Here is a 27,861-nt window from a genome sequence, read left to right on the forward strand (position 1 = left end):
TCTCTGGTTGTCTATGATATATTTTAGACAAAATAGGAACATATTTGTGGATGAATTACCGTTATTTAATGTCAGACTTCGCTATTAGCTCGTTAAGGCGGGCCCTTGCAGATTTCTTTGAGTTTTCGAGTCTATTAGTTTATGAAACCCCAGAATATACAGTGGGACTAATAATTTTGGGATCCAAGAGCGCTATGAAGTTTTTGTTGTGGATAATATATGCTTCTGAGCTTCGCTAAATATAGGAATTCCTGAGGTTTCTCATAAATGTTATAGTTTTCACAACATTGCAAGGGGCAAATTACATGCAGAAGCCTTCGAATTACCTCGTAATAAGGTCTGGTACAATCCTCGAGCATCCATTGAATAAGCAATGTAAAAGTATCCGACATTTATAGCGCTTCAAGTGACCCTAACGTTCATAATACGAGAGCATACTAGTTAACAGTGTAAATTTCATACAAATTGCATGCATTCTTTGGTGGTGCTTTTATTTTGATACTTTGGAAACTTTAGGAGCGGGTTTGTATAATAATGTTGTACAGTTCTGATTGAGTTAAGGTCCAAAAATGTATTACAAGGTAAATCCAAGGTTCTTGCTTGTAATTTGACCCTTGGAATGCTGTGAAAACAATCAAATTTATGAAAAACTCAGGAATTCGCGTATTTAGCGAAGCTCAGGAGCATATATTATCCATAAGAACAACTTCAATGCGCTGTAGTATCTCAAAATAATTAGTCCCACTGTATTTCCTGGGGTTTCATAAACTCCCAGACTGAAAAACTCAAAGATATCTGCAAGGGTCCGCCTTAACGAGCTATACGCGAAGTCTGACCTTAAATAACGTCAATTAAAGCACAAATATGTTCCTATTTTGTCTAAAATATATCATAGACAACCAGATACATTCGATAAAGCAATAAAATGTAAAATTTCATGATGGAATCTCTCAAATAAAACGCTTGCCGTTTAATATTGTCACAATTTTTAATTCAAATGCAAGCGTTTTATTTGAGAGATTCCATCATGAAAAATTATTTTCTACTTTTAAGTGCATTTATAAATAAAACACTGTTACTTAATTTTTTTTTAATTATATACTTATTTTTTTCAGTCGTCGTTGTTGTCGTCTCTTGCTGTTATTGTCTTTGTGTTTATCATCTCTTTTGTCCTTTTTGTAGTCATTTTGTCAATGAGTTCGTTGCACGCAATAACGTCGCCTATATTTTTGTTGTCACACATTTCCGTTTTGCTGAGCCACCCTAGGCAATTGTTGTAAGTACCAGAATGACATTCAATTCATAGCTCATATAATTACACCTTAGCGTATGTAGAACAAATACATCCTTGCATCTCACACCATGAACACATACATGTGCATGTCACTGCCGACCAAGAAGAGGGCACACAAAATTCTGAATATTGGCAACTTTTGAGAGCGTGTTAGTAAGGTTGTATACACCCAGCAAACCAAATGTCTGATGTCCGACACATCGGAACAATTTTGGAAGCAAAATCGTTCAGATTTTGTTCTGATTTCTAAACGATTTTTCGTAGGGGAATTCGTTCAGATTTCGTTTCTATTTCGGAGAAAATGTCGGAAGTAAATTTCCCTTCGAATATGCTAATGTTTTTCTTCCGATTTCGGTACGAATTTGGATCGATATGTCGGAAACAAATTTCTATTTGCACAACAACCACCTTTTGTATATATCTAACAAGCAACATTTTAGTTTGTTGTCGAAAAACAAAATGGTTGGTTATAAAATTCGCATATACAATTTTTAAATATTTTAAATATAAATGCAACATATAATAATTCAAGGTAGTGCTGATAGACTCAACATATTCGTACACAAGGTTTACATTGTTCTAATATACCTAAAAAATGATAACAGTGAAAATCATTAGATACGTTTGAAATTACAATCTTTCATAAAAGAGAAAAATTGATCAATAAAAAAGAGAGGCGTCAGAGAAAAAATTTTTCCTTCGATATTCATGCGACATTATTCCAAAATCGTTCACAAATCTTTATGTAGATTCGGAACATACGTCAGATTTTCATAAGACTTTATTCCGAAATCGTTCAGAAATCTGTACGAAAATTCGGAGGATAAAATTCGCATTCCGAATTTCCCAAGGATTTTCTTCCGATTTCGTTCCGAATTCGATCCGATTTCGCTCCGACATTTCGTTCCGAAATTATGTCAACTACTTCATACAACTTTCGTTAAGATATCGTTACGTATCATCCGAATTTTGTTCCGATTTCGTTACGATGTCGGTACGATTGGTTTGCTGGGCACGCATGCTGCAAAACAAAAACAAATCAAAACATTTACTCTCTTTTGTGTGCTCTTTCGTTGCGTTCGGGGCATGTGTGTGTGAATTGCCGAAAAACTTCGTTATTTCAACAATGCCAAAGAACGGCATTGGTGCATGTATGTCTGGGACCTTTCAATTTGTATATCGAAATCCGATCCGACTTTCACAAATTTTTGTTGGATTCGGTTTTTAGCCAAAACAATGAACTGGTAAAGTCTTTCCATCTATTGGACCGTAATTGCGAGCCTTTAGAGAATTTTCGTGAAATTTCACATTTGGCCCCATACAAATTATTATGGAAACAAAGATCGGCTAGGTTGGCACGGGTTAAAATTTCATATATAAGGTTTTTGCATCAAATAGTAGGGAGTTAAAAACATTTTTTGGTCGCTCTAACGTACATTTATAATTATGTTTTCATACACTCAGTCTTTAGGCTTAAGAACCTCATGAAAATAATGGTCTTACCCCCCATTTTTGTAACTAATTTTTGTTCGTTCGTCCATATTCGTAATAATTTAGGCATCCATAGCTCAGCCCCCAAATGAAACATAGTACCTAATTTTTTGTAGGCGTGTTCCATATATACACAGAAAAAACCACCCCGGAAATTTTGATTAAAAGCTTTATCACCATATTTTTGTCCAATAGCGATAAAATATTACGAATATATTAGGAAAATGTTTATCAAATATGAAAATGTTACTAAAAAGCGATCGATAAACGATTTCATACAAATAATTTATTAAGATTTGTTTATGGTTATTAATAAATTTCTGTTGTTAAAATGGCTTTCAAAGTTTGTGCGCTACAACAATGGGCCGTGTTTTTTCTTGAGATGTGAGTGTCGTTGCTATGTTTATTTCAAAGCATGGTGATGACATTTTTGCGGTATGGAGGGATGATGCGTTTGTGTGGCATTTGGTTTGTTTATCTACTTGTGCTCGGGTGAGTGCTTGTATGTATACCAGGGACGCGCTTCTTTGCAAAGACTAGTGAGGGCGACCACTGAGTTGTTTTTGCATTTGCTTCTCTCTCTCACGTACAGTGTACTGTACATAAACAAACGATGAACATCATGTGGTTGTTGTTTTTTTTCACCCATGCATACACACATGCTTTAGTATTGATGAAAATATTATGGGCGACGCTGATAAATACAATAAGTTTGTTACTGTTTTTTATGAACCTAGCAAACGAAGAGAAAAAGAAAAAAATGGGACGTGTTCTCATGTTTTGTTCTGTTGGTGGATAAGAAAGACAGAGAACATTTGTTAACCATCAGTTTGTGGCAGTTACTTTGAAGTTGTCGTCGTGTGTGGATCGGTAGTCCAGAAATAAAGCAGTGTGTATTCTTAAAGTAAAGGTGTTTTCTAGTAAAATAAATGCCCAATAAATTTTTCGACTGGAAGTTTATTTTATAACACAGTGCAACACTGAAAATGCAAACAACTTCTAGTGGGCATTTTCTGAAAGTACATATTAATACTACAAAACCCCTAGTTGAGTTTCGTGTTTTTAGTTCGGGTTTGGATTTTATGGTCTTATCTATAACTACCCTTTTTTCACTTCAGAAACTAATAAGAATGTAGCTTTGCGGTCTTCAGCAATATTGTACTCCTAAAGTAGTATAACTTATATGTTAAGCAGAAAAACCGAAAAAACGCATATCGGCCTTTTTGTAGAAAATTTACTTCTGTTGAAACTGAGGTATGGGGTATTGTATCTCGCGAATTGTTGTAATATACCATAACTTTGGAACGCATTTAGGTAAAATAAACTGTTTTAGCACGATTCACCGATGGATTTCTTAAAATTATAATTTGAGCGGAAGCTGTGGTCATATTAATGTAAAAAAATAGAAAAAAATCGTTGAAGGAAACGAGTTTTTTTAAGTCAGTTTTCAATTAGTGGCTGTACAATACAATGTAGAGTATAATGTTCAAAGAAGAAGTTAAAGAATACACTTCAGAGATGAAGTTTCTAAAATATGATTTTTTAATATAACCACCGCATCAATCTCAAACGGATGCTGACATTTTGAAGACTGAAAAAATGGGGTTTTTGATTTTTTGCTCTAATCGGAACGCGCAACTGTAGTCGTTTAAAAACTGATTATGAGATTGTAGTACTCGCGATTACGCATTTTTTGATGTATAACTAGGGCGTGTAGCCTTCAAAGGTTCACAACAATCTCAGCTTAAAGTCGAAATTTGTGTGCGTATTTTTTTTTTAAAAACCAGTTTTTTGGATTCAAAACTTACATATGCCTTTCGATTTCAGTGGAAACCCGCGTGAATTTAGTTTTTTTACGTTCTGAATCTAACAAGCCTTTGCGCGTCTAAATCCATCCACTAGATCGGCGGATATGATACCCCTCAAATTTCGAAAATATGCAAAAAATATTTTTTAAAATATCGCGTATTTAGACGCGTTTTAGATGTGTGATTCCTACTTAGATAAATAGAGCGAAACGCATATTTAAAATGTGCGAAAACAGATATTGAAAAACGTTCGCGAATCCGGAGATATAATAGATTTTTTCTAAAAACTGAGTGCGATGCTACATCCACGGTTCTTGATGGATCGCATTGAAATGACATAGGATGATGTATTTTTTAATGGTGATCATTGAAATCGGATGCGCATAAAATGTAAATGAACTTCGCGGAAATTATGACCATTTTACAGTATTTTGCACCCTAATATGCAGCAGATGCTACATCGTTGCCGCCAAATAAAATTTGACAAACTGTACATCAAAAAAGAGGGATTGATTCGCTGTGTTGGAAAATCGGATGCGCATCATGTCATTTTCATAATTACGCGGTTTATATGCGTCGCACATGTTGTAATATTCAATATAACATTATTTTAACGTTATGCCACACTTGGAATCCATTGTGATTTAATATAAGGTTCTAAAAATATTCGCCAATAGGAAAACTATAAGTGAAAAAGTTGTTGCAACGGAATATCGTCATTATTGCGTGAAATTTGGACGAAAATGACGAAGAACTCAATCATTTTTTCTTCAACATTTCCTATAAAACCATAAAAAAATAAAATTAGAATAACATAATTTTTATTTTTTTCGTCACATTTTCATTGTATTTTTGCAAATAACACGAATACTATAGCTCCAAACTTCACGACTTAGGTTTCATTGTATTCCTCACAATGTCTGGATGCTGCTATAGTGTTTTTATATATATTTTTTGTAAGTATAAGCGCTATTGTTTCAAAAATATGTTTGTAAATACGTTAAATTATTTAATAAATTTAATTTTTCGCGAATCCATTGAAACTTTTTGAATTTTTTTTGCATATTCTCAAAGTGTGCGAATTCAGTTAACGACAATTGGATATAACAGCTTACTATATTAGGCCGCGATTTTTTTAGAATTTTTTCTAATTAGCATAATTAAAACGGTCATATCTTTTGCGCGCAACAATCAAAGTTGGTAACGAAAACAGATTTGGAATGACGATTTTTTTCTTAATCTATGTACCAAAAATCATAGATGTAGTATCAAAATTTTTTTTTGATTTTTTTGAAATGGAAAAGACGATTTTAGAAATTTTTGTCGATATAGCGCATCAAAATTGATAAAATATAGAAAAAATTACATAATTTCTGGAATTATGGTCAGTAACTGCCAAACTATTGAGAGTTGAACCAAGTAGCCTTTCGCAAACATTTTCCAAATAATGTCCTCAGCAATTCTTCAGAACATTCTGAAACTGTAAAACACCTATTTCATGTTGTTTAGGCGGTATTTCATATCATACTTTCTACAAAACATATTTCAAACAAATTTCAAACAGGCTGTTTATTCTCATATTTGAAATTTTAACGTATTGTTGATATATTTATTAAATTGCCGTTGAAAAATATGATAGAAACAACGAGATAGAGGAATTTTTCCTTTCAATTTTACTTCTTGTTTCTTCGAAAATATTCACTGCAACTTAAAATAACTGGTTGCTGAAAAATAGCCGGTTCGTCAACTGAGATTCGCAACTTTAGTTGAAGGTTGCCATACCCGCTAAAATGATGCGCACAATAACTCTCGATTGGGATCAAACTATGCACGTCGCAATATTTCCTCCAGACATACTAGATTAGGTCCACTCCTTCGAGTACCTCAAACACAATTTTTCCCAAAACTTCTAAATAACAGGTTACCAACCCTTATGACTAATGAGCAGTGTCTGAATTAGCCAACATTTTTACATAGTTTTTTTCTATACATACATTAAGTTCCAAGTTATACGTAATACAACACTTTAGATTTTATGACATTACTCATACGTTTTGGAACTAGTACAGTGAACTAAGAACTGGATTACCCAACCCGTATTTCGTCCAATCACTTCATATCGAAATCGCTCTTCCAAACTTATGTCAAATTCGAAGATGAACGACATACATGCATATCGTCTGTGTCATGCTTAAATGTTCCATAGGTCATTTGCCCGTTTTGAGATAATCGCATTTTAATGATTTGCGTCACAACTGCGTGGAGCTGACTAAAGAAAATATTTATATTTTTGACTTGAAATATTAATAATAGTATATAGAACATATTTGCTAAGACGTAGAAGAATATGTATTGGCATATAAAAGTTATAGAGATTTAAAAAAAAATAATTTTTGTCGATTCTTTTGTCCATATCCACACTTATGACACAAATGTGAAATATTGTAAATCACATGGAACAAAGTGACAAAAAAATTCCATCTTTGCCTCAATAAATTAAATACTTCTAAAGCGAAAATTCAAGTTCTGATTTTTGAAATGTGTTTTTATGCTTGTAAGTTTTCAAAATATTAATTTCATAACTGAAAAAAGTTTAAGCTTTCGCGTCGGTGCATGGATATCTCGGAAACTAGATCATAAATTCAGAAAGAGCATACCGGAAAACCCTAGAAACCACCTGTATCTCAAAAAGCCAAAAATTTCGTAGGGAACACTTAAGCATGACACCGACGATATATCGATCCACTTCTTCTAGTACCACCAAGACAAAAGTGCAAGCTTTTAGGCATAAGAACAGGTTAAGACGTGTTCGCTCATAAATCTTAAACTTTATTTCGGTAATTTTTCACAGTACTAATTACAACAGTAATGTTTTGGAAATTCAACGGAACTTGAGGAAATATTAATTTTTGGTGGGAATATTAGGTACAATTTGTTAGAAAATTAAGTCAAAAGCAAAGTCCTTAAGTGTAAGGATTATTACATGTTTCGAAAGGACAATTGCCCCAAAACTATGGGTTTCCTTTAAGAAATTCCCGTTTTATCAAATAGGACAAGTTGAAACAAGATCAAGATCACCGCATATTGAAACTTTAGAGCTTTTCTGAGCATTTCATGGCTTTAGAATTCATAAACAGGACATAACACCCGGAATTTGCCGCTACAGTAGTTGTATTTATAGATGACTAATTATTCTGAGTTTTACAATCCATTGTCTTAAATACAGATTTAGTTTTACTTTGTTCAAAAATATCAAGAACTTTTTACACAGTTCAACAAGGGTTCTGCGGTGCACACTAAATTTAGCGATATAAATGTAGGGCTTTTTTGGATCCGAACCGTACATTTTCTAATAAATGCAAATATTGCGTACTTTTCTTTGTTATCACCGAATACTACCTTCGTGTCTATCAAATAAAACTAATTGTTTGTTGAAATAAATTTTAATTTTAATGTTGGATACTAACTTTTGCGACAGACTGTACGTACGATAAAACGTATAACTCGTTTTCTTTATTTTTAAGAGGGCTAACGAATCAAATATAGTAAGTCACATCTTATGACTATCTCTCCGCAATTCTTTACTACTGCTAGTGGTCGACATATGGCCATTTGTGTGTCATACCCCTTTGTGATGTAATTGAATAGGGGGAAATTGTCGTTTTTGTTTTGTCATAATTTTGATTGAACTCACGTCAATTGAATACACATGTAATACACTTTGACTGACTAAATTACTGCTGACTTTTTTGTTTGTAATGTGTCCTACATAAATGGACAAGCGAAAGGATAATATTTGTATTGTGGTTTCACACCTAATGTGTGATAATGATCTGTTTCTATTTTGGGGGTTGATTTACCATGCATTCCGTGTTGAAGAAGGAAATAATAATGCAATGTAAATATGTTAGATATAACCTATTTGCATTTAATATATGGGCATATTTGTAGAAATTTAACTTATGTTGAAGCGCATGTTTGGTGTATTGTAACACGCGAACTGTTGTACATCAACAGAAACTCTGAACGTATGTATATCGGTAAAATGAACTGTTTTAGCAAGAGATTCACCGACGGATTTTTATACCCTACACCACCCTGTGATAAGGATATTATGTGTTAGTGCATTTGTATGTAACATGCCTAAGGGATATGCATAGAATCACACTCTGAGTCGATCTAAGCATGTCCGTTCGCAACGTGCAGGTCGCATTTATTGTTCGATTTGGCTGAAAATTGGGGAAGATCATTTTTTTAGCCTAATGAAGAACGCTATTGCTTTTGGTGAAAATCGGTTCAGATTTGGATATAGCTCCCATATATATTTTCGACCGATTTGAAGTATTTGATGCACCAAGCACGCTGTAGTCTAATTTGGTTTGGTCTAGAAATATATGTGCCAAATTATATCGTAATCTGTTTACATTTGGATTCAGCTCCCACATACATTTTTCCTATTCACAGTGGTGTAGGGTATCATATAGTCGGCCCCGCCCGACTTTTCTTACTGGTTTTATTTGGTGGTTGATTTAAGACAATGCATTCTGTGTTGAAGAAGGAAATTATACTGTAACGGAAATATGTTAGTTATTCACTATTTGCTTTTAATATATGGATATGTAGAATAGCCTTCAAGCATTTTAGGGTTTCACAGGAGGGCAAGGCAAGCATTCCTGTCTTACACACACAAGAGGTCGTTGCAACCCGATTATTATCTCAAAAATACGGAATATACTATCCGAACAATGTGTCTTACGACACCACTTTAGATAAGTCTTACATTGCTGAAATACTCAGGAAATGTCGCTTTCTCTCGAAAACAACGAAGAAGTTACTGGGGTAGTTAAAGACATTAAGGGATTACCTCTACTTATCAATTTCAGAAAAAGCGAAAAAAATATTTTCTTATTTTGAAGTGCAGGTAATATAGAGTGGCAAAAATGGAATTTTTGATAGCTCGATATAACTTGGCCGATCTTCATATGGTTTGGTGAGCTTATAAAATAATTAAAAAGCTTGTCTTTAAGCGAGACAGATTTTTTTTCCTTAATTTTTGCCCGATATTTTGACATGTATACGGTAAAAATTTTTTCGTTAGAATCGAAATTTTGACTTTGGCAGTCAACATTTTTTTAGATAGATTTTTTAAAAATCTATTTTAGTTAAAGACAAGATTACAGTAGTTTTGATTTTGCTGCCAATCGTTTTAGTGCGAATTTGATTTTCCTGCCAAAAAACTAAAATATTTGCATTATTGTCAAATTTTCAATGCAAATTACACTTTTAACTGCTAATCATCTAAGTGTGAATTTTATTTAACTACCAATAATATTTGGAAAAATTAACGCATTTTCACAGAGAAATTTGTATTTACCAGCCAAAACTAAACTAAATGCACAGGGTCTTTTGTACAGAAGAAAACTGTTTTATGTTGATCATTTGTAGACAACCTATGATATTATGGAAAAAAATAGTTAGGCTTTTGTAGTCGTGGGAACTCTTTCTACGAACTTATAATAATAATTAATATATTGTTGTAAAATAATTCCAGCTAATCTCGGGTTTTGTTGTTTTTAAATTTTTAAAACAACAAGTTTTATTAAAAGTGAGATGTTGTTAAAATTGACTTAATTTCATATGCGCCTACGAGATTTTTTAAATGTTTCTGATGAATTCGCATTTAAACGAATTCATCGGTTACGTTTATTCTTGAGCTCTGGTAGTCATAAAATTGGGGAAGAGTTCTTTGTTTCAATACAAAGAACTAAGATAACTGATGAGTCCAAGTGGCGTTAGACGAAACAAGTATTCTTTGCCTTATCCCGAAATTAAATAAATTTTAACTATGTACATCCCACTTTAAAAAAAACTTGTTGTTTTAAATTTTTTTTTTTTAAACAATTTGTTTTTAAAAACAGCAAAACCCGATATTAAACTGGAATTATTTTACAACTATAAAATAATACACATCTCAACAAAACTGCCAATGTGAATCTAATAATAATTATTAATTATTCCACATACATACTAGAAGATACAAGGCAGACTTCTCTGGTGTCACATCTGCAGGTTCAAGGCATATTTATTGTGTCACCTGCAGGTTGTTGCAATAATACAAACAGAAATTGAATGACAGATGTGGAAGCAAATATAACGATAATAATTGTTATTTAATTCCATTTTGGTTCATTTAGCTGATGCAAAACAAACTTTTTGATTATATGTTTTTATTTTTTCACTATTCCTCTCCAAATAGTTTTCGGATATCAAGAAATCTGAAGCTGCATATTACATGAAGAGCCAATTCTTTGGCAGGTGAACGAATCGGATAACTGCCACTTTTTGGCAGCTAAAAATATTAAAGATAAGTGCGAAATTCGCTTTGCTGCCACAAAATGCGTGCAAAAGTTGTTTTGGCAGCTAAGTCAAAACTACTGTATTAGGTTCTCGAAACGCACACAAAAATATACGAATATTGGCACATATGTTTTTGAACTATCGTTGGCACCGCAAAACACTTTTCCAAAAAAAAGGGTTTTGCATGTAGCCATTAACCACATGACTATGCAATAAGCAACAAACAAAATTCCAGAAGTAGTATAAGATATACTCTTTCAGATGAAAGTAAGAACTACTTAAAAAATGTGTAGTTTCATTGAAAAAAAATCATGAAAAATGAGTTTTTGGTCCGCATAACTAGGGATAACTCTTTAAAGACAAATAAACATTTTTAACATGAGGTGAATTCATTGAAAAAAGATCTCTTACTTTATTCTTGCAGCTAAGAAACAGAACAATAAAATTATTGAAAAGATTTGCGCAAGTAAACCCGTCATTTTTTAGATGTTAAGTTTTTCGGGTGAAAAATTCAAATTTTTGAGAACGGTGTTCAGTTGGAAGCCACTATGGTGCAGTGGTAAGCACGCCCGCCATGCACTTATAAGGTCTGTGGTTCAATCCATGACCAGAACATCAACATTTTCGGCTATGGCAAATCCCCTCAGTATAATTCTGGCTTACATTTCTTCACTATTTCAGGCATGAAAAACTTCTATACAAGTGGTGTCGTAAAACACACCGTTCAGACTCTGCGATAAAAAGTAGGACTAATATCATTCAGCCAATATGAATCGTCGTGCACTCATTGGTATGAGAGAAGTCTCTGTTGTCTCTTCGCTGACGAACATACGTATGTAATGATCAGTTGACGATGTTCTGAAATGTTGAAAATTCCTACCAACATTGTCGGACCTGATGCAAGGTACATTAGAGTTCATAGTTCGTACTAGACCAGGGATGGGCTTCTTTGCAAAGACAGTATGGCTGACTTCTGTATCGTTAGTTGCTTTACAAATGACTCAAAATCTGCGAAGTATTATGTTTCTTAACGCCGTTGTACTTAACAACTGCGAAGCTACGTGTTTCAAAGCGTCCAAAATACGCATTTCTAACGCAGGTAAAAAGCAAACATGTATCATTTTTTTCTGATACATTTACTTACTTGACGAAGTTTAAACAACAAACACAATGACTGATGATACGAAAGTCAGCCTATACCAGCGACGACCACAGAAATACAGCCAAAGCGAAGACATGTATGAACGTATGAGTGAAAAAAGCAACAACCACATTATGTTTTTGTTTGTTTTCATTCATTTGCACTGTACGTGAGAGAGAGAAGCAAATGCAAAAACAACTCAGTGGGCGCCCTCACTATACGGTCTAAGCAAAGAAGCTCGACCCTGGCCTATACTCAGCGATCCCACAGAGTTGTCTTTGTATTTGCTTTCCTCCAAAACAAACAAAAAACATAATTTGGTTGTTGTTTTTTTCACTCCGTGCTAGACCCATGAGAACAGTCATAATCCCATACAAAAGCGAAAGCTTTATAACTTTTCACTGCCGGTATTGGGTGAAGAGACATTGGAATTTTCTTTGGAATCTGAATAATTTTGGTTGATCCTGGACCATCGAATGTGTTGGAAAGGAAAGTCGAGGAGCGAACAAGGAAATATATTATAGCGCATTATTACTGCAAGAACTCAATTAGAAAATGTTTGGGCTTCAAAACACTAAACGTATACTGATATACGTACTCGTATGTTGGTATACTGTGATTACCCGTTCGCTACTAGAGTAAAGTTTGTGAATACATAAGTAGTCCAATAAAATCATAGAACACCAAAAAGAAATTAAAAAAATGTCTTGTGCTGCATTTACATCCAACGGGTTTTAAAAAGAATGCGATATTCCATGGAATATATGTCAAATAAATGACGTATTTGCTCCAAATACTTATTTTAGGTGCAGGTGTAAAGTTAGTTTTGGTTTGAATGAAATCACTTTTCTTTCAAAAATATTGGATCGGATTAACGATTGTCCGGATAATCAAGACTATACAGTAATTCAAAACTATGTTAAGCTGTAACGAATTATATTCCAATATCAAACTGCTTTATTGATATAACAAAAATAAAATTTATTACAAAAGTAGCCATACAAATCCAATGTTAGTCACTTCTACTTAACTTTAACATATTTGTGATTTGAACACCTCAACTTTTTTAATGTTTACAATTTATTTTCCACTGTCCCAGATGTACTGGGAGATACACAGACACACTCAAGCCATGTCATCTGGCGTGACACAAGAAAATTAACATAAGCCTACTGACTAACTGCAGGACGTACCGCACCTATTATAAAAATGACCATCATTGTGGAGAACGCACAAAATGCCAAATTTTCATGCAGATGAGTCCTGGTACCGGCAAACCAAACCCCGGGGACATTTTCATGGGTTTGGTGCTAAATCTATTTTATTTCCTCTGCAGGCGAAATTATGCAACAACATTTTGCGTCGGCACGCTATAACCGGATATTTGAGCCAAAGTGAAACGGAAGTCAATTGAACTCTCCGCGTTGTTGCGATGTTCACTTGTGTTGTGTTTCGCCTTTTTTAGTTTTTGCTCACTTTCTCACGTGTTTTGTCCGCATTAATTGCCGTTTTGTGTTTGGATGGTCGTTTGTGGGTGGAAGGCAGGCGCAACCCTCTGTGGTCAGCAAGCAGTTTAATGTTGCTGCATTCGGCAATTATATTCAAAATGTGAATTTGACTTTTTTTCTCGCTGCTGTCATAAAGGTCCTGGCTTTCGATGTGGATTGCGTGCAAGGATGACCTTACGATGACACCCTCAGATAAGTTAACATAAAATTGTTTTACGTGCTCCGAATTTGCTGTAATGTCTATGGTTAGTCACGTTGTAGCTGTCAGTTATATTTATTTGAAGGAAATTTAACTGTTTTCAAAGATATTGTTTAAGCTCATGTGAATATAATGGATTTGTTAGATTATTTCGGAATATGGAAAAGAGGCACAATGAATTTTATTGAAGAGTGTAGTTATTAAGAAGTGAAAGAACTTGCCATCTTTTATGCTGTGGTAATTCTTTCTTGTTGCCGCCACTTCAGACTCTTGGCAAGGAGAAGCAAACTTGTTGGCTCGGTTTGGCAGAAAGTTGTTAGATATTGGATTGTGTATTCAGCCATGATTCGCAGTCTCCGGGTGGTGAGCATCGAACAGCGACATAATAATGGTACGACTGCCCCTTTTTCTCTTTATAACTTGCTGTAGTCAGCAACCGCTTTCCCATTTGCAGGACATTGATCTTATTCTATCTTATTCTATCAGGTCCGATTTTCCATGGAAGGCAGGGATGTAGTTTTTCGCTTTAAGAGGATTGGAATGATTATCTTAGATATTTTACAGCTAGGTTCATTGTACCAGATCTGGTTAATCTTATCCCGATATCTTTGTTCTTATGCCGCATGAAATGGCACAAGGGTCGGTTGATTGTGTTGCCGATTTCAATATTAGTTCTCTGCGATACGCAACCCGCCATTTCATCTGCAAATTCATTTTTTTCGATGCTGTGATGACCCGGGACCGAAAACACAGTAACGATTGATTTAAGTATCTCCAAGGCATTCTTGCAGTTCCAAACCGCTGCAGACTTGATAGAGTGCGATCTGAGCTTGACTATGTACGTAGATAGTCACCGGTCCAACAATGTCTCTTTTCATACTATTTGTCAGTTTTTCATCCAACTTGTATTAGAGCCGTAAGTTGTGGTTATAGATACAGACGTCTGCTCATATTCGTTTAAATTTTTGAGCCATCGCTATATACCTATATACCGAGTAGAGGAGGGGAGTTGTGGGTCCAGGCTTCCTAGTGATCGATGAACAAAATTTACCAGCTCATTGCTTTGGCTAAAAAACGAATCCTACAAAAATTTATGAAAATCCGGCCAGATTTTGATATTGCTCCAATACTATAGGTAATTTGGGCTCTATAATATACTTAATATTAAAATCCTAGCCGATTTTCATAAATTTTTGTAGGATTCGTTTTTAGCCACAACCATGAACTAGTATATTTGTTCATCGATTCGAAAATATACCACAATTATTTTTGTAGAATGATTTTCTGAAATGTTGTCTTTGGCCCCCATGCAAAGTAATTTTAATTGTTCCACAAACATCCCATACGGGACATGGAAGACTTCTCTCGTATAATGAGTGCACAGCGATTCATATTAGCTGAATGATATGGGACCTACTGTTTATCGCCGAGTCCGAACGGCGTGTCTTAAGACACCACTTGTAGAGAAGTTTTACATGGCTGAAATACTCAGGAAATGTCGCCAATATTACTGAGGGTTATTTTGCCACTGTTGAAAATTTGATGTTGACTGGCCGGGGAATTGAACCCACGACCTTCAGCGTGCAAGGCGTGTGTGCATACCATTGCACCACGGTGGCACCCAAAGTACTATGGAAATAAAGATCGGTCAGGGGGCTCGGGTTTTCGTTAACCGATCGTCATAATTTTTTGTAGAAATCGTTTTTTAGCCACAACAATGAAATTTTTTTTATCGATTATATTACATATAAGTACAGCCTTTAGATAATTTTCGTGAAAATTCACGTTTTGCTCCAAAAAATTACTATGGAAACAGAGATCGCAAGGTTGGCAAGGGTTAACGTTTACCGATCGCCATAAAATTTCATATATAAAGTTTTTTGAATCAAATGGAAAACATTTAGGGGGTAGTAGTTCTAAAAATTTTGTTTTTTGGGTCACTCTGAACAGGTGGTATGTGTCAATCTTTTTTTAACGAGTCTGCTCTAGTATTTGGCGAAGAGTGGCCAAGTCTAAATCTGTTTTGGTATGACCCGATTATTTCATTGACCATTGACAATACGACCAATAGCACTTTATATGCGACGAGTAGGAGATTTATATCTCTGTGGTTGGCACAAACCGCACATAGCAGACTGAAGATTCAATCGTTAAGAATCAATCAACTAATGCATACTCCTTCTTAGCTTCCAGTCTTGAAAAGTTCGGCTATCAGACCATCAGCTTCTGCTGCCTTGCTTCTTCGGTCTGTTAATTGCTGGTATACGTTCAATGCCTTCGAGGTTCTGGGGTATCTTCAACGCTGCCCATGTTGGATATCAAATGGTGGATAAAGTGCTTCCTCCAGATCCTCAGTGCACTATCTTTATCAGTAAAATGTGCTTCCAACATATCCTTCAGCCTGGTGTTTTACACTCTGGTAGAACTTTCGGACTTCATTCTGACTCCTGATCATGTCGAGTTTCTCACGCTTTCTTTTGCCTGCAACTAATTTTTCTTCTAACCTTGGCATTTCGGGTTGCTACTGACTGAAAGATGCCTTGCATGTCGCGTTCTTCTCTTCAGTAGCCTTACAACACTCCAGATCGTGCAGTGGATTTTCTAATGGTGGTTTTTAGTGCCAAAGTACAGACTTCTTAGAAACAGAGTTAAACCCCTTGTCTTAACCCCTTCATTGTACCAAAAGTTGGCAGGGGCTCCCGCTACTGAAGCCAGGTAAGGATTCCGGTAAAGGAGAGTCATTCAGGCCGATTTCCCTCCTGTCGCCAGTAACGAAGTTTCCAGAGACACTACCCCTCACCATAATGAGAAGCAGTTGCCCAATGTCAGCATGGATTCCAGAAAGTGCACAGTACCACAGCAGTATTACACGCCAAATCCATACACTCTGAACCAGAACAAGCCGTGAGCTGAACAGTAATGTTGGCTCTTGACCTATCGAAGGCCTTCGATACCTTCAACCATGAAAAGATGTTCGATGATATAGAAAAGGCCTCCCTCCATTCGTGTTTAAAACGTTGGATAATCAACAATATGTGTGGATATCAGTTGTTTGTGGTATTCAGAAATAAGAAGTCCAAGACCCAGAGAGTGAAGCATTGAGTTCCCGAAGGGGGGTGATATCTCCGGAACTGTTTAACTTCGACGTCATAGAGATCGTAATGCCTGCGGATGGTTGTGCGATCTTGGCGTTGGTTACTATCGTCGATGACATGTGTGATACGTTAATGTCTACATAGCTGACTTAGTGCAGGTATTGGGTGCAACGTTCCATAACATGTTTAAATCGTCCTCGCAAGCCACAGCTATTTACGGTCAGAAGAAGGAAAATCGTACTGAAGCCACTTGTCTGCACCACTTGCATGTTGGCAAAAAACCTTGTTGACCTTTTATAAAGCAATGGTAAGCTATGCGTCCCCAGCGTGGTATGCAAATGTTAGCGTTATACAGTGGAAGAATATTGAAACCTTCCAGAATGCCATCCTGAGGACTACAACAGGGTGCCTCATCATGACAAGTGGACGATCTTCATGAGGAGATGAAGGTTTAACCGGTGCGTCAGCACAACAATATGATGTCGATGCAGGTCCGGAAAGTCTGAAGGCACCAGCATAAAACCTCTAGATCAACGAGCATATCATGCAGTTGCGCAAGCAGTGAATGTCGTACTGGGAGACTACCGATGGATGGGTTGTCAATGTCGATGAGAGACTACCGATGTATGGGGCCATCGCAGCAGAAGAACACCAGCTAAATTGGGCCCGATGGTAGGATACCCACACAACACCTGCCCTGCTTGTGGATTGGGGACACACGACACGCTGCATTTGTTTAGTTGTCCCAAGTGGATTCTAAACTAGTGCATAAGTGAATATTTATGAAAACCGTTGGTGCGATTGAGCTTACCCCAAAGAAAACCACATTACATTGTTATTGTGCTTGTTGAGGTCTTGCAACCTGGTGCTGCTCACTACCATGTTTTGCCACATTACAGTGTTATTGTGCTTGTTGAGGTCTTGCAACCTGGTGCTGCTCACTACCATGTTTTGCCACTGAAAGCTCTATCAGCCTCATGTTTCCTTATGAAGGCTAAACCCACCCCTTCTTTAAACCCTACAACACTATCTGCGGAGGGTATTTTAAGTTGGTTTTGGCCCAAAAGTTTGTAACACATGGAAAAATATTGGTCGTTGACCAAAATGATTGTCTCGGAGAGCTGAGTCTATCTGGCTATGTCCGTCCGTCGCAATTTTGAGCGGTTCGTCGTCAAAGTCACCAATGAAAAAAAATATCGCCTTTACATTGATGCAAAGTAGGAGATATCGCAATAATCGGTAATGCATCTCATTTTTCCATTTTTTGTAATCACGCTACAGGTCGAAATTTTGATCGGATCCTCACGAAATCGCGGTTGATGGGACTCCCACAAAGGAAGAAGCCTATTGATTTTAGTGATAATCGGCTAATATTCAGGGGTTGAAATGGGCAAAAAGACCTATATGGAGAAAAATTAACATTTTTCTTATGCGAATATCTCCGCTTTTAGTAGGGGTATTCCAAAAAGAAAACCCGTCAATGGAAGTAGAAAAGATTACCTTTACAATGATGCAAAATAAGATAGCGTACATCTTACTTTTCCATTTTTTGATTTGATTTTTTCTGACGAATATTCCACCTTTGGTTGAACGTATTTCAATTAAAATGGCCTATACTAATGAAGTCATTCTTAGCTTTAAAAATGTTTGGGTATGTGTTGGGTACAGGGCTGTCAGATATGGCGATTTCTCGCCAAACGTGGCGATTTTTCAACACGTTTGGCGACTTAATTTTTGACTTGGCGACATGGCGATTTTTTGGCGGATTATAGAATAGTTGGCGATTTCGTTGGCTAATTTTAAGAAATGTCATCTTTTTATTAAACATTTTTTTTGTATTTTTATGTTTTAAACTTAACGTTTCATTCAATTATAATATATGCCCAAAAAATCCATGCATGTGAATTTTTATAACCTATAGTTATATAGTATGAAGGGTACATTAATACTATGTTTACATTCACGAAATCCACACGATTTCATCTCTCAATTCCTTTATGTATACGCCACGGAAAACTCATTTGGAATCGATTGGATTTCATTTGACGTTTGAGCAATGGAAATGACAGTCGAAATCGAGTGGATGTCATAAATGTGAACATAGTATAAGTTTGATTTTCAGTTCGTAACGCGTTAGGATAATCATTTTGTAAATAACTACACAACAATGATAACACAGTGAATTTTTGCTTTCGAGTGTAAATCAAAATTCGAAACGGTTTGGAAGATATGAGCCTGACAAAATACGTATACTCTCTTTTTAAGCCTTTTATCGCGATGCAGTGTCAGAATATGGTCAATTTGTTCGTGTTGCACAGTGTCATTATTTACAAAATACGTTAAATTCTGAATTGATATATACATATCCGTTCGTCTTTTGTTTGCAGGCAGGACTAATTCAAATATGGGCTATGGCCCCATTCATTTTCTTTTTTTTTGTAGTTCTAGATACGTTTTCTGACCGAATTAGTTCTAGTTTTTGATTGAGAAATTCCGTTATCCCTTGGATTGAAAATTCCACCTACAGCTAATTCGGTCAGAAAATGAAGAGAAAATATTAAAAAAAAAACAGAAATCGGCAGATTTTAACATAAATAGGCGAATTTTCGGTTCGGCGATTTTCGATACTTGATTTGGCGATTTGGGTAAAAAAACTGGCAGCCATGGTTGGGTATCGCATAGTCGGCCCGTCCCGACAGTGGCTAGCCTTTGCTTACTTGTTTTCATCATTAAAATCTTCTCGAATAATCTTAATGTCTCTCTCTCTCTATGGGCTCGTAGACTACGAGTATATCTGTGATATGTTCATCTTTCTCTTGAATCGGGGATGAAGCTGATCTTGCTCATGTTTCGTTTTTTCATTTACACTTCCTGAATTGTGATAACATCAGCTTTGTACTTTCCACATTCATTGGACAGGGAGTGGAATGATGTTACATTTTAGGTCCAGTTTACCCAAAAGCGGATTCCTTCAAAAAGATCTTGTTTAGTTAACACAAATATTATAATTATAGATGTCCTAAGTACCTTGAGTAGCTGCAAGTAAGCTGCCTTAACTCATTCCGTTATCTGCCTACTTGTCTTCTATGCCGATGTTAATGAAAACACATAGTAACCTATTTGAAAACTCAAAACGCTAGTCATTGGAATTGATAAAATCACTTTCAATAGAAAAAATCATCAGAAAGTCAGATGTCATTCCCTTTAATTCAGCCATATGGACTTTAATTTGAGAGAAAAAAAAACGTCTACAAAAAATAAACAATAAAGAATAAAATCTTCAGCAAAAGCTTTGGAGGGTGGAATCAAGTAAATAATGCGGATACGGGATAAAGGGTACGCTCAAGTACTACTATAAAATCCAACAATACTAATTTGTTGTTTCTGTTGCTGCTTCTACTTCAACCTGCTGCTGCTGAAGTTCTTGTTGTTGTTGCTTTTGTATTGTTTATTATGTGGCAGATTGAAATCACTCAGCTTGAACGAAATGTGACAGTGATAATGAAGTACGATTTTCAAGTACATATGAGACAATACAGGACAACATTTTCATTTTAAATCTAAATCAGCCCTGCTCAAAGAGAACAAGATATTATTTAAAATAAATTAGGAAAAACTATTTTCGGAATTTTCTTTCGACTTTTTATGCACTTTTGCACTTACGTGTCCTGTAAAACGATTCCCTAAAAATAAAAAATATTATAAAACAGGGACGTACGCAGGATTTCATTTCGGGGGGGGCACAACTTGACCAAAAATCATGAAATTAAAAAATGTTGTGTAGCGTTACATAAAGCTATTTTAAAAGGTTTTTAGTTGATTTTATATGAAATATTGACACAAAGTATATAATTTCAATAGAGAGAGTTGACAATATTATAGATATAAGTTTGAAATTTGGAACAGAGTATAATGCAGCATATTATAATACGTTCAGTATAGTCCCCATACAAAAGTTCCGCCTGGTATTTTGAAGTTTTAAACCAAATTCTCCAACAGAATTGACGCAATAACTAAAAAATCTTTCAAATGAATATTACACTTGTAGGTTTACGTTTTGGTGTATTCCAGAATTTTTAACCAAAGTAGCTCCTATTTGGCAGTTTCGATTCTATTTCAAAGATTTACAGTATTTCTTATTCTTCAAAGAACATATCCATATATCACACATTAACTTCAGTCCCATTAAAAAAGTTTTGTGTTACTTTTGCCTTATTAAGTTATCAAATGGACACATTTTACCGCGAGGACTGATGCTGATAAGAAGATCTATCTGAAAAGCCTATTAATGTTATTTGTATACCATTGATTAATTGAAATAAATAATTCCAAAAAAGAATAACTCGAATCCCCGAGTGCAAATTAGACTTGTACCGAACATTTCCAATCAAACAGTGCCAGCTTTTGTAAAAAAATAATATTCTTTTATGTCATAAAAACATGAAAACTTTACTATTTTACCAGAAGTTATAGAGTCCATGCAACTGAAAAATTCAGAAAATTACATTTATGGTCTGTTCCAGTACTACAATAATCTACTCATTTTCAGTAGTAAAAATTTGTAGATTCTTGAAAGTTCTGGAACAGGCATTTAGAACAGAAAACATTTTTATCAGGAGTCGGGCGATACCAACTACGATTCATATACTCCGAATTCTACACGCAGTACTGTTTGAGACTACGAAATCCACATTCGGGCTCGGCAAAATTTTAGCTAAGTCCTAACAAAATAGGTTAAGTCGGAAAAGCTCCATCTGATATCCCAATGGTTGTTCCGCCTTATTTCTACCTTAATTATATGATTAGATGTTTATGAACTCGACTATGACCAAAGATTATGCACTTTTCGAAAATAAGTAAAAAAAGTATCAGTCTTAAAAGTATAGACTTTAATCTATAGACAGATCGAATAGGACTTCATAACCAATATCTCTGTCCTAAAAATTGTGTAGTCAGGGAGTTTCAGAATTTCGTTGTCTTTTTAGGACGTATACATTTCCCGACAAAAATATCGAAACATTTGGGTACAAAACTTCACGATTGTGAGCGTTGCGAATAAATGTTTATGTCGTGATCATAAATTTGACTTCGATAAGAGCGCAAAAGTTTTGCACTTTTGTGCAGAAAATATCTGCAAAAATTGTCCATTTTGGAAGTGGACCTAACTTTGGAACTCATTTCTTTTAAAAGTTATCGTGTCAATCCGTTTAGTTGGTCATGGTAAGATTTAGAGCTTTTGAACCGTTATGTCGGGAAGCATCGACTTACCCACGAAAAATAGAATATCGCTGTAAACAAGACCGCAAGGAGTAGCATTAGCAAAAATGTCCAATAAATTCTCGAACAACCCTTATATTGCACTTGTTTTGAAATTTTGTGAGGGAAGTATCCGAAGATGTTGTCCCATATAGACCCTCTTGGTACTTGATATACATATGAACGTTCGGAAGTAATTTTAGGATGTTCAAAGTTTCGGTGAAATCTTTGGGAGGGAGGTACCTGAAGGAGTGAACCGATATAATCCATATCGATTTGGACCTTCGCCAAAGGAAGACTTGTGAGAAAAAAGGACTGGACCGATATGACTTAAAGTTCGGTTGATCCGTTCGAGAGTTATCATGCTCTCGAGCCAGACAGAGAGCCAAATTATTTGAAGCGGATTTTATCGAAACATATGAGAAGTCAAAGGCCATTATTTCGATGAGGTACATATTTAGCGTTAGCCTAAAGCCCGAAATTACAGCAGATTTTAATACCATTTAACCAATGTTTGAGCATTAATTTTGTTTGCGGTTGTTTTCAGCTACAACTTTGTTAATGATAGGAAAAAAATCAGGTGGGTATGCTACTTATAGCATATACATATTAGCACTTTATGACGCACAACAATAAATTTTTCGCCATAAAATAAATAATAAAAAATTAAGACAGTAAAACAATTTTCTTATTGGTTTTAGATATATGCTCCACGCAAGGCATATTTATAGAAGGTAGAAGTGACAATCAGCTGTATTCTTACTTTTTTTTGCAAATTTAGTCCCAATTTACATTAGGCGAGTTTACTTGCGGCAATTGTCAGTTTGAAGGAGAGAGAGGTGAGGCGTATGGTAACCCTTTGCCTCTCAGCCCCCTCTCTCAACTACAAACTGACAATTGCCGCAAGTAAACTCGCCTAATGTAAATTGGGACTTAGTTTTCAAAATGTAATAGGGTCTACTTATGAAATTTGAAACTTCGAAATTTGCTACCATAAAATACTACTTTGCATCCTAAACGTGTAATAAAAATTACCTACGACAGTTCTGAATGCTTTATATTTACATTTTGATTCAAACTTCTTCTATTTTAGAGAATTTTCAAAATGTATTTATGTTTTTCCTGAGAAAATTTTTAGAACGACCCTATTATTCAATACTTTCTTTGACAATTAATTATAAATAACAACAGTGTTGTTTTTGTAAATTTGTTAGTTGTTGTAATTCATGCATATACCTTATATAAATTTGCCTTGGCTCCACGGAAAACACTTGATATATCGTACATTTTGTCCAGTAAACTTGTCATTTCATGCACTTCCATTCCGCACAGTACTAAACACGTAATTTTTTGAATACAGAATGAGTTTAAAGCCTCAAGACCTTTATATTTATTATAGAATTCCTCTACCCTTTATTATTTGATAATGAAATTACATGAGAAAAAGAAGTAATACAGATTTTACTAGAAGTTTTCTCAAAAAGAGTATTCAAACAAAAAATTTTAAATATTTCTTAGACAACTTGTTCATAAATAAATTTTTAGTGCATGACATTCAGAACAATCTAAGTTTTCATTTGAAAATTCCAAAAGTAAAAAAAATTATTTTAGTGAAAAACGTAATAATTTCTTAAAGTTGCTCAAAAAATTTTAGTCGACCAAATCATTTCGGGGGGGGCCCGGGCCCCCAGTGCCCCCCCCCTGCGTACGTCCCTGTTATAAAATATAAAAAATATTTACATATTTCTGTTTTAACAAGAACCGAACGAAAATTGAAGGTGTAAAGAATGTAGTTCTGAGCATGGCTGACCTAAGAATTATTTTCAGTAAGATGAGTAGTTTTCTCTCTATTGACTGCAATGGCAGTAACCATCCCCATCGACTCTTGCTATTTTATTGTTATAAGTTCTCATGTTCTATTAAGGAGCATGTATTCATTTCGTTCCAAGAGTTCTCTGTTATCTTTTCCACTATTAATTTGACTTGTACAACTTCCAAATGGAATACATCATATAAGAGTACTCGTTAGACAATTTTATAAAGACTATGCGAATATTTTTCGCCCATCAATACACAATAATATTTTTTTATTTTTTCCCTCTCACTTCCATATTTAATTCTTTTCAATTTCTTCGTTTTATTTGTTTTCGAAACTAATAGAGAACCAACTTCATGGCTCAAATGAAATGAGAATATGATATTCAGTAAGAAATTCATTTCTTTTCAGCAACTCATAGACTGGACGGGAACGGTAAGTGTTAAGCCCAAAAATGATGTCAAAATCAATTTTTTAAAGGATTTCCTATTGTAAAAACAACCAACAACGCTAACGACAATGCGGAAAACGACAACAATAATTGTCCTCTTGCATTGTTCTCTGCAACTAGGGGGGAACATACACGCTCGCACTTCCAACAAACAATTCATTCATTCACGCAACCTTTCATTCATTCACTCACTTGGCATTACAATCACCGTCATAATCATTATTATGATTATTTTGACTTCACTGAACAATCTAAACTGTAGACTTGCTGGCAAAAGTAGGAGTATGATTGGTAACAAAAGGACGAACGACAACGTTGACAAGGACAATGTCACATATTATTAAGGAAATATAACAATGGCAAATAAAAAACACAATCAACACCGTGAATTCGAATCAGTCAACGTTCAAAAAAAAAAAAAACAAAAAACGCCGGAATATGTTGCACGGTTGACAGACTTGCGACATGTGGCAGGTGGTGAAATGAAAGGTGGAAGGAGGAGGAAGAGTAAGTTGTTTTGCAATAAATTGCAATTGCGAATTGCGCCAAAATTGTTGACGACACGGACTTTGGTTTTGTCAAATGTGGTTTAGAGTATTTAAGAAATTAATTTTCGCTTTGCCTTGGTGGGAGTTGACTGACAACTTTTTATTGTTGTAAGTCAATGGTTATTGTTTGTACAATCCTACTACCACTATTATCGTCATCGCCAATGCCACCCATCGTTATTTACCTCCTCTGTGGATATTACTTGTGATTTCAGTGAACAAAAAAGAATTTAATGAAGGGTCATTATAAGCTTCAGTCGTTATTGAAATAAAGTGGAAATTTGGTAATTGTCAAAATTAGATGGCGAAGGTACAACATGTTCATATACATAATTAACTGTGATTAACTGAGAGATTATGTGTGTAAATTAGTTCCTCTAGTCTGCACAGGTTTTACAAGAAGTGCTACGAAACGAGGATAATTGGTTGATCTGGTGACTGCTAAACAGCTGTTTGTATGTAAAGAGGTTCGAATCAATCCAGACGCCAAGTCGATCAGATGCATGCCATTACACTTTCAATAATATGACAATGGCGATGGTTTGACTTCAAATGCACTAACAATTCTTAACGAACATGCTACCGTCCACAGTGGAAAACCGATTTAGCGGGCAAAAAATAAAAGTCGATGTTTTATTGAATGTTTGTCCATAATTTGGATAAGAACAGCTCTAGATTGTAAATTGTACTTCATTCATTATTATATTCAGTAAATTTGTATTTTTACCCATAGAACGGTACCTGCCGATTTTCGGTACTTTAAAGATTTCTACCACATTATCCAACCGAAATGGCTTAGATTTGGTATTTAGTCTCCGTTGGGGTTATACATACATTCCTAAAAGAATTTTCGGTATAGTTCCACGTTTTTATATAGCCTCAATAGAACGGTACCACCGATTTCGGTTATTTGGAAGCTTTTAGCCAAGTTATCCAAACGAATTAGTTGAAAGTTGGTATTTAGTCTACGTTGGGAGTATAAAATATTCTGACGGAGAATTGTAGGCACATTTTCACGTTTTGATATGGCCCCCATAGAAAGGTACCACCCGAATTTCGCTAATTTTAGATAAATCTATATAAATAAAAATCAAATGTTGTTCGTTGGTAATGGCATCAGTTGAGAACGGCTGGACCGATTTCGATAATTCTTTCTGTAGAATGTGCGCCATAACCCGAATTGGGTTTTATGCAAAGAAATTTTGACCACGCCCACTTTACGTACACTTTTTTCAATTTTTTCAATGTACAAGGATGGGCCCCGGTTAATATAGGCTACAATTTTTGTTGAATTTCAGAAGGGGCGGGGTACTTCCCCTAAACCCTATGTCTTTAAAAATTATATGTAATATATAAAAGACAATGTATGTATGATTGTATGTTCCGTATAGACTCAAAAACGGATGAACCGATTTTCTTGAAAATGTCAGGTACTGTACAAGAAACACCAGACCAAATTACGTCACACATTCCAAATTTCCTCAAAATTTGACAGAAATAAGGTGTTTGGTGCAGCAAGTACGTGAAATCGGGCGAATATATATATAATCGAAACCATTCTCTATATAATTTGGCATATTTTTGGACCGAATTCAGTCACACATTCCAAATTTCTTCGAAATTGAACATATATAGCGTGTTTGGTGCAGCAAATACGAGAAATCGGTCGAAAATATATATTTGAGCTTTATCCAAATCTGAACCGATTTCGATATAGTTTGGCACATTTATTTTTAAGCCAAATTCAGTCACACATTCCATTTTTTGGAACATCATAACTGTGGCGAATTTCCCGGAAGAAGCGTCGGGACTAGCAATCGAGCGTTTTGAGCTTCGTCGTACTAATGATGCCAGGGTCAGGGAATTGACAATGAATAACAACAGGTTGGTCGAAGACCATAAGCGAAAACAGTGGCTAGATTGTTTGGAGTTTGTAACGTTGGAGCCGATACTAGTACACTGAGGATAGGTCTTCAGTGCCGTGTCCGAAAATATAAAGAGTTGTCGTAGGTGGACAACTTTTGGTAAAAGTAATTTTTGTTGGCCTACTAGTATCAAACATTTGTTTGATGTTTTTTTGAAATGGACAAATCGATTTTAAGAATATACATATATCTAATACTCATTTACATACAATGCTGGACACCTGCGTATTTTTGCATAAAATAAAAGTTCAATGCGAAATAATAATAATTCAAATTAATAATTGAGCTATATTGAACAAAATTTCTAAAAATGCTTCTGCAAAATATCCATTACTACAAAGGCCTTGGCAAAATAATGGAAACACACACAAGTCTTCTCAAGTATTTACGATTAAAGGTTATTTTCCCAAATTTCTTTCATTATTAGTACCGAATAGAAACAGACTTGAACCAATGGCCAAGTCTCTCTCCTATATGTGATCCTTTCATGACAAAGGATGGCATATGGACGGAGTTTTGCAAAAAAACCCATAGTGTCCTTAAGATGATATTGGAAAAAGTTATAAAAAAATGTTCATTATTTAATAAAAAACAAGTAAGAAGGGCTTTTAGTTCGGCCGGGCCGAACTTGTTATACCCTCCAACATGAGTTGTATTGAAGTAAAATGGAACAATTAGTTTCCTTTCGTTTAAAACAATGTGGCTAACCTTTTATGGGCGCTATAAAAACGTCGATCTATACCGACAAATTTGTAGCGGAAAGTTTTTAAACTCAAATACTAAATTTAATCAAAAAATACTGAATATCAAGAGATACGCTTTACTGGGGGATATAGGAATACATGGACCTATACTGATAATTCTTTTCTGGAATATTTTATAACCCCATGGAAGATTAAATAACAAATTTCAGTCATTTCGGTGAGATATTGACGTCACAATCTTCAGAATTACGAAAATCGGGAGGTACCG

This window comes from Musca autumnalis, unplaced genomic scaffold (assembly GCF_047663935.1).
Source record: "Musca autumnalis isolate F117 unplaced genomic scaffold, ASM4766393v1 scaffold_2, whole genome shotgun sequence".
Classification (NCBI taxonomy): Eukaryota; Metazoa; Arthropoda; class Insecta; order Diptera; family Muscidae; genus Musca; species Musca autumnalis.